At 37.5% G+C, this 13291-nt stretch overlaps 2 long non-coding RNA genes across 2 annotated transcripts; both read left to right on the top strand.

Moving 5' to 3' along the window:
• The first annotated feature begins 2785 nt into the window (after positions 1-2785).
• Positions 2786-3874, top strand: LOC110725904. The gene is made up of 2 exons (XR_002512252.1): positions 2786-2985; positions 3675-3874. It is a non-coding gene; the product is annotated as an uncharacterized LOC110725904 (long non-coding RNA).
• A 2190-nt stretch (positions 3875-6064) lies between these two features.
• Positions 6065-8624, top strand: LOC110725905. The gene is made up of 3 exons (XR_002512253.1): positions 6065-6475; positions 8106-8231; positions 8353-8624. It is a non-coding gene; the product is annotated as an uncharacterized LOC110725905 (long non-coding RNA).
• Positions 8625-13291: the final 4667 nt, after the last annotated feature.

Raw genomic sequence — 13291 nt, forward strand, 5'->3', positions numbered from 1 at the left:
ACACACAAACATGCAGATAATAATGATAATAATAAAAAATGAAAAAACATGATAAATAATAAACTCATAATATTATGTATATACAAAGTATGTCTAAAAAATGAGTCTATTTAAAAGGCAAAGTTCTATACAAAGTCAAATAAATTATAAAAGGCACATGTACAAACTACGGCGCCGGGGGAGGTAAACCCATCATCGCATAAAACTCCGCCGTACGAGGAGTAACCTCTCCGCCTACTCCAGCTCCGGTATCAGCTATGGTCTCCGCAGGAGGAGGAAACTCAACGTGGGACCAGTCCACCGAAGATCAACCTGTGGCTGAGGCTGCGGAGGCTGCTGCGATGACGAGCCAACCTCGTACATCCCACCACCTCTAAGAGAAGAGGTAGCCTCTCCCTGGCATATCGTCGCAACATGAGCACCCTTAGAGGAGGAACCTGAGCCCTCTACCATATCAGTACGGGCAACCTCAGAATGACCACCCCTACTTCCTCGAGTAGTACGGCGACGTCGCGAGCTAGACCTCGCTGGATCCCTCCGCACCTCAGGTCTCGTGCGGGTACGAGAAGGAATATGTTGACCCTCCAAAAGAGAATTAAAATCAGAAACAAGGAAAAATCGAAGCGGTAGTGCAAAAACATATTAAAGAAAGACTACCTCCTGAACGGCGTCGTCTCGACGGCAGGTAGCCACGTTCCTCATCCGGACAAGTTGGCTCTGGAAGGCATCTATACATCGTGTTATCGCCGAAACCACCTCGCGCGAGAACTGCCAAAGAAATAGGTCAGTAAACATGCATGAAATATATGGACAAAAGTTGCAAATAAATAAGCTTACCCGAGTCTGGTGGCGTGGAATCGACCGCTCTACGAAGCGCTCGTCCTCAGGAGCCGGAGGAATCATCGCCTCAATCGGCCCATATATCCCTTGGTAATGGATAGACATACGGGGTGGCACGTACTCAGCAGCATCGTCCTAATAAAGAAAAACAAAGTCAGTAAAGCATTACTTGGGGGCTACTTATCGAAAGATAAAAGCTGAAAAGTTGTACCGCCACATCCTCAGCCGGTACAAGACTGGAGCTAACAACGGTCGTAGCTCCTTCGCATAGCATCGCCCAAGGATCGTGCAAGATCGCCAAGGGGTACCGGCTCCCTCTGACATGCTCAACAACCTCGCGGCGTTAAACATGTGACGTGGTGGAGGAGCAGGAACGACAAAAATATCGGAGGAATGCTGTCTAGCAACCCTCTCTCCAAGGTATGCAGTCGCTCCATAAGTCCCCAAGAAATAGCGACGCTCGGCAGAATACTGAGCAGCTAACCGAGCAGCAGCGAAAATGAAGAAGAAAGGGGTATTTAAAGAATACCCTATTCTGGCGCCAAGCAATAGACCTTGGCGTCAACAGATAGGCTTGGCGTCTGGCGCTATAGCCTGTTATGTGGCGCTGATGTGTTTTCAGCGGCGCCAGAATGTTTAGCCACTCAGTGAGGTTGTTCTAATTTTTTGCAATATGTTTTGGGTTCCTTGGTACGCCAGTTAGCCCCTCAAAGCAATTTGACACGATTTTTAATCGACTTGATTGCATAAAGTGATCGACTTGATGAAAGATCGTCTCACTTAGCTTAAAGCGCCTAAGCATTGGCTCATTAACAAAAGGCACCGACATAGTGGTTCATTCGCAAAAGGCACCAACGTACAGGTTCAAAAGCAACAAGAGCGCCGAAGTACTGGCATAACGGAAGCAAAGTTCAAGCAAGCTTTTAAAGATCAATAAGCGGAGATCTTTGGTAATTTCCTTGGAAATTTATCGCAACAAATGAGGATAGCTTCAAGCGAGGATATCTTTGACGGCATTTCATAGATTGTGGAAAGTTGTCAAAAAGCAACTGAAGGTGATTTCAAGCGAAGTTGTCTTTGATCGTGTTCCCTTAGACGTGGAAGATGGTCATAAAGCGGAAGGGGATGATTTCAAGCGAAGTTATCTTCGATAGTATTCCCTTGGACGTGGAGTATTATCATAGCAGAAGGGGATGATTTCAAGCGAAGTTATCTTCGATGGTATTCGCTTGGACGTGGAATATTATCATAGCGGAAGAGGATTGTTTCAAGCGAAGCAATCTTCGATAGTATTCCCTTGGACGTGGAATATTATCAAAGCGGAGGAGGATCGTTTCAAGCAAAGCAATCTTCAATATTGGAAGCAGTTACAAGCGTAGCAGTTTTTAAGCAGGATGGCATTCTCTAGGCAGGAGGTCATCAAAACAACGGCAATGCGACAACAAATCGGTTACCTTCAGATACGTGTGCTCGACGGTGCAAGATACGCGTTTCTTAACTCTTTTATCTGTTTGACTAACGCTAGTTTGCAGGTATCGGCATTACAAGAGTGATTTAGGATCGCAGAACGTTCTGAATCATTCTCCGTCCCTATCGATACTTTGACTTTCACTAGTAGAAAATATCAAAAAGGCACCCCCTAATTGGCACCGGTTCAGTCCAAACCGGTGCCAAAAATGGCCTACAAAATTGGTGGGAAACTGAACCAGAGTAAAAGGCACCGGTTCACTTCAAACCGATGCCAAAAACAAATAGGCCACCGGTTTGAACCGATGCCATTTTGAACCAGAGCCAAAAAAAAAAAAAAAAAAAAAAAAAAAAAAAAAACGGTCCTTTAAAACCCACGTATCCACCCCAACCCTAAAACTACTCCTCTCATCTTCTTTCTCTTTCTCTCTCCTCTCATCTCCTCCTCTTTCTCCGTTCTCGATCTCCTTCTCCTCTAACTGAACCAGTTTTATTTCTATTTATCTTTCTCGATCTTCTTCTTCTCCTTCTAATTCTCTTTAATTTTTCAATCTCCTTCTCCCTCACAATCACAAAGAACACATGCAACATCTCGATTTTCTGGGTTTTTGAAGACCACATGCAACATGCAACATCTCGATTTTCTGGGTTTTTGAAGACCACATGCAACACCGATTTGTGAGGGAATTTATGGGTTTTGTTTTAATTTTCTGGGTTTATGTTTTAATTTATTTTTTAATCGATTTAAATTCTTTTATTTTTTCTGGGTTATTGGTTAGATCGATTTCAATCAAATTTCTGGGTTATTGTTTTGATTTCAATCGAATTTTTGGGTTTTTTTTTTAAATTTAAATCGATTTTAATTTGAATCGAATTTTTAATATATTTTATTTTAATCAATTTCAATTTTGATTTTTTTTTCAGATTTAAATCGGATTTATTTTCGATTTCAATTATTTTTTTGGTTATGGGTTTTTCGAACACCGATTTTAATTTTTTTTCGATTTTTAATTTTTTTTGCATTGGTTTTTTTTATTTTAATTTTTTCCAATTTCTGGGTTTATTCGATTTAATTTTTTTGCATTGGATTTTTTTATTTTAATTTTTTCCAATTTTCGGGTTTATTCTAATTTTAATTTTTGCATTGGTTTTTTTTATTTTAATTTTTTTTCTGGTTCTTTTCGATTTCAATTTTTTTTGTTTTCTGGGTTTATTCGAAAATTTGTTTTTTTTCGATTTCAAGTTTTTTTTTCTGGGTTTTAATTTTTTCTGGGTTTGAATTTTTTTTCAATTTTTGGGATTAAATTTCTGGGCTTTTTCTTTCGAAGTTTAATTATATTAATCGATTTTTTTTTTAATTGGTGCAGGTATGTTATTTAGATCTGAAATCGAAGAAGCAAGATACAAGCAAGAATGAATGATTTTTTTTTTTTTTTTTTTGAATTTATATTGTAATTTTTTTTTTAAATTTATATTGTAATTTTTCTTTTATATGCTGTAATCAAAGTTTTTATATGTTGTAATTTTTTTTTCATCATATATTGCAAATTTTCGATTCTTGTTGATATGTTGCAAATTTTCGATTCTTGTTGATATATTGCAAATTTTCGATTCTTGTTGATATGTCGCAAATTTGCTGGAAAAAACAAAACAAAAAAAAATATTTTTGGGCATTTTTGGCACCGGTTAACCGGTGCCAAAAACAACAAAATAATTTTTCTTGGCCATTTTTGGCACCGGTAAACCGGTGCCATTTCCAATTTTTGGCACCGGTTTGAACCGGTGCCTTATTAAACCACTTTTGGCACCCCCCACATTGGCATCGGTTCAAACCGGTGGCTTAGGCCGGGTTTGAACCGATGCAAATTTCATATTTTCACGTAGTGTTTTGTTTTCGAAACTTACGTTTCTCCAAACTAAGTTAAAGTGGGGGCTTCTGTAGACACTCATTTGTGTCTCCCCAAAACCAAACCCGATGATGAGTACCTTTCACGTCGAATCATAATCGAATGAAGTTAAAGTGTGGAAAGTTTAGTGTTGCGTATAGTTTTAATTTCTTTTCTCTTCTCTCTATTTTTGAAAACTTATTTTAAGAAAAACAGCCAATCTAGTTTGGTTTGTCCATGATATGGGTCCAATAGTAGTGTAGTTGGATGAGGCATGACAAGAGCTTTCCGACGATATAATATAAGCCTAATTCCGATGAATATTGAGGAAGTTATGGCCAATTTACTGAATTGGGCCCGGTTTTGAGCCTTATATGCGGCCCAATGATCTAGGGGAGGGCATTAGGAATGGTTTTAGTCTTCTAGATTCTTCTAGAAGGTTCTTTTCATTCCTAATCCAATTAGCATTGATAAAATGACTTTTGTTGACTTTTTAGAGTTTTAATTGAAATCAAAGAACATTTTTTGAGAAAAATACGATTTTATCCTCATGTACGGGAAATTTTATCTGATTTTAAGAAAACGCGTGAATTTCCAGATCAGCGCCAAACGCCAGTTGTAGCGCCTGGCGCTACGCATGGAGCCTGGCGCTAGCATTGGCGCCTGGCGCTAATGTTGGCGTTTGGCGCCAATAGCCAGCGTTGGCGCTAATCAGATTTTTTGTGCGCCAGAACTCTGTTTTGATATTTTATCTTTTTGGCTGATTTTCTTTATAAATAACGTCGTAAAAACTCCGTTTTCATTCATCGACATTCATCTACAATCTACCAATTCTCTCTCTCTCTTTTCTAAACTAGCTTTCTCAAATACAAAATTCCGCATTCATTAAATCTAGATGCACCTAGCCATATTCGAATTTGCCTTCACCCTAGACGTGAAAGGTTTAATTTCTGAGAGTTTGGTCCCAAATCTCTCTTTCAATTATTTGATTTAATTGTTTTGTTTATTATTTTCCTTGAAGTTACTAACGTGTGTATTTTGTCATTAGAAAGAGGTACGAGGCATCAAAGTAAGTATTTTAGTGGACTTCATTGATGTTATGATATAGAGTTCATGCTTAGGTTGTTATTATGATATTCCTAGTATCATGTCTAGGGTAACTTTAATATCAAGTATGATTAAAAGTATGATGCCTTTTATTGTCTTTCCTAATAGTATCATGTTAGGGTTAAAGCTTTGATCTTTATGCTTAGTGACCTGCTAGGGTATGTTATTAATCTTGTTAGTTTCATGCCTAGGAACTTGCTATTGTTATGCTTTAACATGATTATTATAATTTGTTATTATGAAGATTATCATGATTATTATGATAATTATGGTTATTATGATTATTTATATTATGTTGCTTGATTATTTTTATTGTTATTGCTTGATCACACCTCTTTATGCATGTTTAAAGGGAATTTGTACTTATAATCACGCTTAATAAGATAATTAATAATCTTGTTTAGGGTTAATATGATTATAATTCAAGTGATTGCCAATAATAGATTTATTTGTGCATTAATATTCAACCAACATAGATTAACAGGTTTAGGGTAAACCTATTGATTGTATGTTAGTCAGAAAGCGCACATGAATACAATCAGAATAAAGTAGAGGCCTATTATAAGGGCAGGTTCACTACTACAAAAATAGCCAAAAAGACCTGTAATAAGAGACCTGTTGGCTGATATAACAGGTCTCTTTGATATAAGAGACCTACTATTTGAGATAATAGGTCTCTTATTTGTCAAAGAGCCTATCATGCTTTCAAAGGAGAAATAGGGAAGGACATATGAGACCTGTTGTTTATCATAACAGGTCTCTTATGTTTGTGGGGGCCCAACACTCTTTTAAATCGACTCTCACTCTTTCTCATTCATTCTTTCATCTCCTCTTTCTCGCTCTATCCTTTTCTCACCTTAATTAAATCGCTGCATTCCCCTTCCTTTGATTTCAACTCTTTCTCTGTCTTCCTCTTCCACTTTCTTCCTCCGTTATTGCAAGAAGCACTACGAAAGTTAGCTCTAGCCATAAGCGGAGTCAAGAAGCCCCAATACTTCCAACCTATAATCGTCGCTCTTCATCAGATCTGGAATTCATTCGTACTTTAAGAGGCCACTTTCTATCTCCGTTGTCATCACCGCCCTTCAAGACGTCGTTTCAGGAAAAAAAGCATATAGGCAATTTGAATTTGTCCCCGACAAATCGCGTTGGCCACCATAACAATGCTCTTTATGGTTTGTTTCCATTTTCTATTAAACCCTAGTTTTAAAATTTCCCCATTTCATCAATGTAAGTGATCTTATTTTCTTCAATTAATTCAGAGGTAATACTAAACCAAATTATCTAATATTGAATGCTGGTACTTTTATCTCATCTTTTTCATTGAGTGTTTTTGTTTATGGTGTCGATTTTTGCATTATCATTATACTTGTTTTTTTTTTGGAATATAATCATTTAATTACAAATTTGTCTATGCTTTATAATCAATTGTTTTTTCAATAGATTATTGAAGTATATTTTCACTATAAATTTGTGTAAATGTTGAGTTTTTAGGAGTCACAATAGTGAACCTAGAATTGTTCTTCGATTGCTAATATAGTGGTTTTATTATTATTGATTTTAGGCAAATGTTAAAGACTTTATAGCAAGACTCATATAGTTGTATGTTTATATATATTAATGCAACTAAAATCTAGACTCCAAACTAGTTATATCTAATACTTATGGAGTATTTGTAAAACAACACCTTATTGTCCTTTTATAGTTTTTCTAAGGATATAATGGTGTGATTGAAAAAGCAGTCCGATTCCCATCTTATGATCCTACTAGAACCACCCATTAAATCATCTGGTATTCGTTGCGCCGAGAGGTACTCTTCGTAATTCTCTTATGCTTCTATGAGCTGGTTAAATTTTATCTGCCCAATTGGTTTTCAAATGTTTATACTTGTATTTGTTGTCATTGATGTGAATGCTATCATATCTGTACACTTGTCCAGGATATATGTCTATACTCTAGCTCTTTCTGTTTGATTGTTGTGTGTAATGAGTATAGCTGCTACATTGCTTATCTCAATTATAAATCCTTAATTTTGTAGTATGAATGAAGTTCCTTGATCTTTCTACGACCTACATCCTTAACTGTCTTATAACATCCTTAATTGTCTTATAACATCCTTAATCCTCCATTTCATTAGTTTATTGAAAGGTTCCAAGATTTCTCATTGATTTTTCTATTTACTTTGATATTCTGTGACACATATACTGTAAAATTCGTAGTTTGTCTTAAGTCTTTACTACTTGCACTGATCTTTTGCAAGTACAGATTAATTAGTATGAAGAAAAGATAATTGTGGTGTTGTAAAATTTGAGGAAATATTGGTATGTAACAGAATGAAAAAAATAGATAATGATTATCATTGGGGTGACATCAAACTATCATAGGGTGGAATATTAAACTAGCTATATAGATTTGTGAAGAGCTTGTAAGATTAGGTGGTATATCACTATTGATGACACACTAAGGAGGTTCCAGGTGGTATACCAGCTTTAAGGTCATTTTACTATGTGGTTCCAAGTTTAAGGAATGAATTTATTGCTAGTATATGGCTGGCAATGGTACCAATGAAGCAGTTATTATTTTTCTTAGCCCACAAAGCATACAATCGAGACCCCCCTTTCATCAAGTCTGAGTTACATGTTCGCTTTAATAATAACTTGGTGTTCTTGACTAGTATAGTTGTATGTGTGTATTAATGCTGTTTTAATCTACACTCCAAATTAGTACTTTATTGTTCCAAATCACTTATTACTAGTTATATCTAATAACTATTTGTTAAACAACACCTTATTTGTCCCTTTATAGGTTTTCAAAGGATATAATGGTGTGATTAAAAAAGCAGTCCAGTTCCCATCTTATGATCCTACGTACTGGTGACCTACTAGAACCACTCATGAATCCATTTGGTATACGTGTGCAGAGCTACTCTTTGTAATTTTCTTATGTTCTTATTAGTTGATTAAATTTTACCTCACAAATTTGTCCTGAGTTGCTTATTCTCTTTTAAGTTTTAATTGACTAACTTATTTGCATAATTTATATCATTGGACAGATTTTGACGTCTACAAGTTATACTATTAATGTATGGAGTATATGCTATAATGTATGGAGTTTATGCTTGTAAAATTTTGTAAACTACTACTTATTAATTATTTCAATAAGTTCATAGTTGTAGATTATTTCTAACAAGTTTCTGTACTTGTACTGTTCATGTTGTAATTTAATAATTGTAAACTTCAATATTAAGTTTATGTAAGTTTCTTTACAAGATTCCTTTTGTAATTTACTTTTTTTTTTTTGCCAATTATAGTATAGTAATAAAATTCAAATAATTATATTTCAAAATTTAATACCCGTGATAAATATATCATGGGAATTTTTTTTAAAAAAAGAAAGAAAGAAAGAGACCTGTTATGTAACACAACATGTCTCTTTGGTACCCACCAAAGAGACCTGTCCTGTTACACAACAGGTCTGTTTTTCTCCTTAAATTGGTATTTTAATTACGCTCAAAGAGACCTGTTGTCACACTTATTAGGTCTCTAAGTAATCACAAAGAAACCTATTCTATTGAACATGTCTCTTTACCAAAGAGACTTGTGAGCTAGAGACCTCCTCTAAGAAGGTCTCTTAGGCCTATTTTAACAGGTCTCTTAGGCATTTTTTGTAGTAGTGGTTCAATCTCTTTTAGGTTGGATTTGTACCCTCATCCTCGAACCCTATTTTGGTTCAAGACATTATTGGAGTTGACGATCTCTTGGATTGTTAAGGAGTGTAACCTTCACCCTGTGAACGGTTTACAAGTTCCTAAAACTTGTTGGCGACTCTTTTGCTCTATCTTCTTTCCCTTTGGACGCCACCATACTTTAGTGTATGATCACAGTGGGGTTCAAGCTAGAGGATTAACGCTTGAAATATTCCCTACACACGCCTAATTAAAACTAGTCAAAGTTTTTTAACCGATTATGTAATTGACGTAATTAATAATTGAAGCTCCCACTAAATTCCGCATCCATATTAATTAATCCAATTAATTAAGCCGGTAGAACCCAAAATTTGAAATCATAAATTTTGCCAATGCCGCTCAAAACCGAGGCCTAGCCTCAAAAATGTTAATTAAAATAAACAAGATTAATTAAAATAAATAAAACGGAAAACAAGCAAGCACAAAGCCGACAGCACTCAAGTGGCGCATGCCATATGAAAACCAAAGTCATCTAGTAACTCAGACAATGCGGCTTGGTGCATGTTCCTCGACCACCCTTCGTAGCACTAGCTAGGCTTACACCTAGTAGTGTTGCTACGGGTTGCTTGGTGCGAGGCACACGCACTAAGGCTTCTTGCCTTATCACACCAAGCCCCAAGCCACGCACCATGGTGCTTAAGCTTGCACCAGCCACGACCAGCCAAGCTAGGCAGCATGCACAGCGCGCACATCATCATGTTGTTGTTGCGCCGTGCTGCTGCTTGGTGCTTGCTGGCACGCCATGCTGCTGGCAGCAAGCAGCAGCCACGCACATGGCTTGTGCGCAAGTACATGCAGCATCCTTGGCAGCCACATGCGGGCTGCTATGCAGCCCGGCTAGCCAAGTGATGTTCTTGCCTCGTTTTGCATGCCATAGCCTCGGGATTTCAATCCCAATTTCGCGTGACATATTTAGTAATTCTAAATTAATTTTAGAACTAATTAAATGAGAAAAAATTGAAAGTTTAAACAAGTCTAACTTATATAAAATTTATCAAGGTGCATTCAACCAAAATAATCCTCAAGAACCATTCTTTAATTAAATTTGTTTAACTTGGTGCAACAAAATAAATAAGGCAATTTCTCATTATTAATTTAATCGATTTAAATTAATCTTGAGATTTTGACAAAGTAAGAAGGAGTTGAAAAATATGAAAATGTTCAAATGAAAAAATCCAACTACTAACAATTGTGAATCCTTGAAAAAAATTATATCTTCCAATATGAAGATAAACAAATTTCTATCACAAAGTTGAAACTTTATGTTTCCAATCAACCAAAAATGATTAAAACAACAAAGTTCAACATAAAATTCATGGAATTTTGTAGCTTTTAAAGTTTCAATCACTTAACACAATTAAAGATTGAATCTTTAGCACTTTAGAAGCCTCAAAAACAAAATAATTCACACATAATGCGATTAATTTGCAATTATGTGAAAAATAAAACCAAGCTTTCAAACACAAATTACCACCAAGTAATCATGCCTAAAGAGGTTTAAAATTACATATAAAATATGTATTGAACCAATTACATAACCACCATAAATGTGCAATTAATTTTCAAGGATCGAAAGACTTAAATTTTTTCATAAAAACGAAAAATCCTTCCAAAATTGAATTTCTGGTCGTTTTTTTGGCTAAAAACCAAGCCTAAAAGGAAAAAAAACCATTTCCAGAACGACTTTTCCACCTAAATTTCACTATTTTTGGGTCGAAATCTGGGTTTAGGAGCTAAAGTCAGCTCTAATACGAGGTTAAAATGGATAATACGAGCTACCAATCTAATTAGTAACTTAAAACCAGAAAAATTAAGCCATAAAAATACGTTGAAAAATATGGTAATTAAAAATAAACGAGCGGGGCTCCGATACCGCTGTTGGGGTTTGGTGAGTCCCACTCACCGCGGAAAAAACCCGAGCCAAGGATTAAGCTCACAATAAATAATATCACTAATGCATAAAATAAACACAAAAGGGCAAAATAGGAAATATACCTTTGTCGCGTGCTTCGCCCCACAAATTGGGCTCTTACACGAAAGCTTAGCCCCGAAAACTCGAGAGCCTCCGACAGAAATCCACCCGCAAAAACAACTAACGACTTTTAGGTCCGCTACCTCGAGGTTAGCGAGGTCCGACCAAAACCCGAGTTGTTCCAGGTATGGATCCAAGGGTTCTGCTGGGTAAGCTGGGTCCCGTCAACAACCTACACAAGGCAGCACACGTAAACTGCCCTCGGGGGTGGCTCGAGGAACCCCCCTCCGAAGCTTATGTTAGAGAGTGTTTAGAGAGAGAAAGTGTACTTAGAGAGATATAGATAGTATAATAACTTCAGTGTCTAACCTCTTTTCCGTTGTACTTTACCCTCTATTTATAGGCGTACCATCTTCTTCATGGAGAGTTCAGCTTGGTCAGCCCTGCGGGTTGACTCCACCAAGGTAATGAGCCTTCTTTAATTGCCTTCTCGGCAGTGAGTGCGCACCCTGGGGGCTGGGCGATAGTTCAGCGGGAGCTATCCTATACAACTAGCCCTTCAAGAGGTGGTATGAGGTCACTCATGTTGACTCTTTATATGCAAGTACCGTCTTCTTAACTGAGCCTAGCTAGAAGGAATAGCTCAGCAGGAGCTATCCCCTACAACTAGCCCCTCAAGAGATGGCGTGAGGTTTATTCATGCCAGATGTTCTGAGCGTGTAGCCTTACCGGTCGTGGCTCAATGGATCGACCGGCTGAATTAACTTGTACACTCCTAGCCCCTCAAGTCTCTAGGGTATTGATGCGGCCTAGAGACTTGGGAGGTCAGGTTCTATTCTTGGTAGTTGTGTTGTGGCACTATCTGTATGTCAAAGATAATTCTGTTTCTAAGAAATGACAAGCTCGCGGAGAGGAATTTCGATCACTCCCGCTGAAGTTTGAGAAACGACGAGCATGTAGAGAGGAATTTCAATCACTCCCGCTTAAGTTTGAGAAATGACGAGCATGTAAAGAGGAATTTCGATCACTCCCGCTAAAATCTGAGAAATGACGAGCTCGCGGAGAGGAATTTCGATCATTCCAGCTGAAGTTTTTTTTTTAGGGTGGGAACCGTATTTCCATGAATGGGACATGTGTTGACGATCCGGGCTGTCAGTTTGATTTTACTGAAGTGACATGGCGGTTTGGTTTTGCCTTGTGTCTAACCGCCCATTTATTCCGTATTAATTTCACTGTCCCCCCTTTTCACTTATTTTTTTTACTCCTTTTACCTTTCATCTTCCCTTCTTCATTACTCTTGTCATTTCAAAATTTTCGCTCTTTGTCCTTTCTCTTCCAAACGCTCGTGTTCCTCCATTGTTGTAGTAAGTTATTTCTTCCTCGTCTTTGTTTTTGCCTTAGTTTCTACTTTTATTGTTTTTCCCTTCTTAATTCTTGTCTCTTACTGACTTGTTTCCCCTTTGTTCTTCTCAATTGCAGATTTGAACTCTCGTCTCGCTCGGGCTTTTGTGTTCGCCATTGTTGTTGTACTCTATTGCTTCTGCAACTTTTTCTCTTAATGGTACTTACTTTGTGCCTTTTGTTGTTTATATTTACCCAATTTTTCTCCTTTTTGCTTTTCCTTCACAAGATTGTGTCTTTTGATTCTTCCCAACTTTCGTTGTTCAATTTCTTCTCCTTGTTGTTGTTGTAATTGCATTCTTGATTTTTTCTCCTTATTTCTTCGTTGTTCTTGTTTCCTAAACTGATCTTTAGATTTTCGGTGCCCCATTGATTTTTCTTCTCTTTGTGGGCTTGTATTTCTTTATAGATTTCAAAATCTCTGACGCTTCTGATAGTGAGAACATGAGTGAGCCTCAAACGGCCACTGGATCGGATTCTCCTTCCCGAACCTCTCTTTCAGGTGAGCGCCCTGCGCACACTTCCCCTATTTCTCCTTCTTCTTCTCCTATTCCTGTACAAACAGTTATGCCTTCTGACTTTCCCTCCACAGCAAGCGGGATGGGTACTGTTGCGACTCTTGCTGCTGCGTCTGGGTCAGGCAGTAGTCATCCCGCTGAGGGTAGTGCTTTTTGCCCTTTCCAGCGCAAACCCTGTCCTGATTTCTTTGATCCATATTGCGAGCGGGTGCTCATGCTGGATGGGATTCCTTTATCCCATCTCACCCATTTGAGGATGCGCGCAATGGGCCATAAAATGTTAGCTGACACTGTCAAGGCTAATCCCCCTGACGTGTCTCTTGTTAGCCCCATTCCCCATGTTCAGCCTTTAAAC

Source organism: Chenopodium quinoa, unplaced genomic scaffold, assembly GCF_001683475.1.
Source record: "Chenopodium quinoa cultivar QQ74 unplaced genomic scaffold, ASM168347v1, whole genome shotgun sequence".
NCBI classification, from domain to species: domain Eukaryota; kingdom Viridiplantae; phylum Streptophyta; class Magnoliopsida; order Caryophyllales; family Amaranthaceae; genus Chenopodium; species Chenopodium quinoa.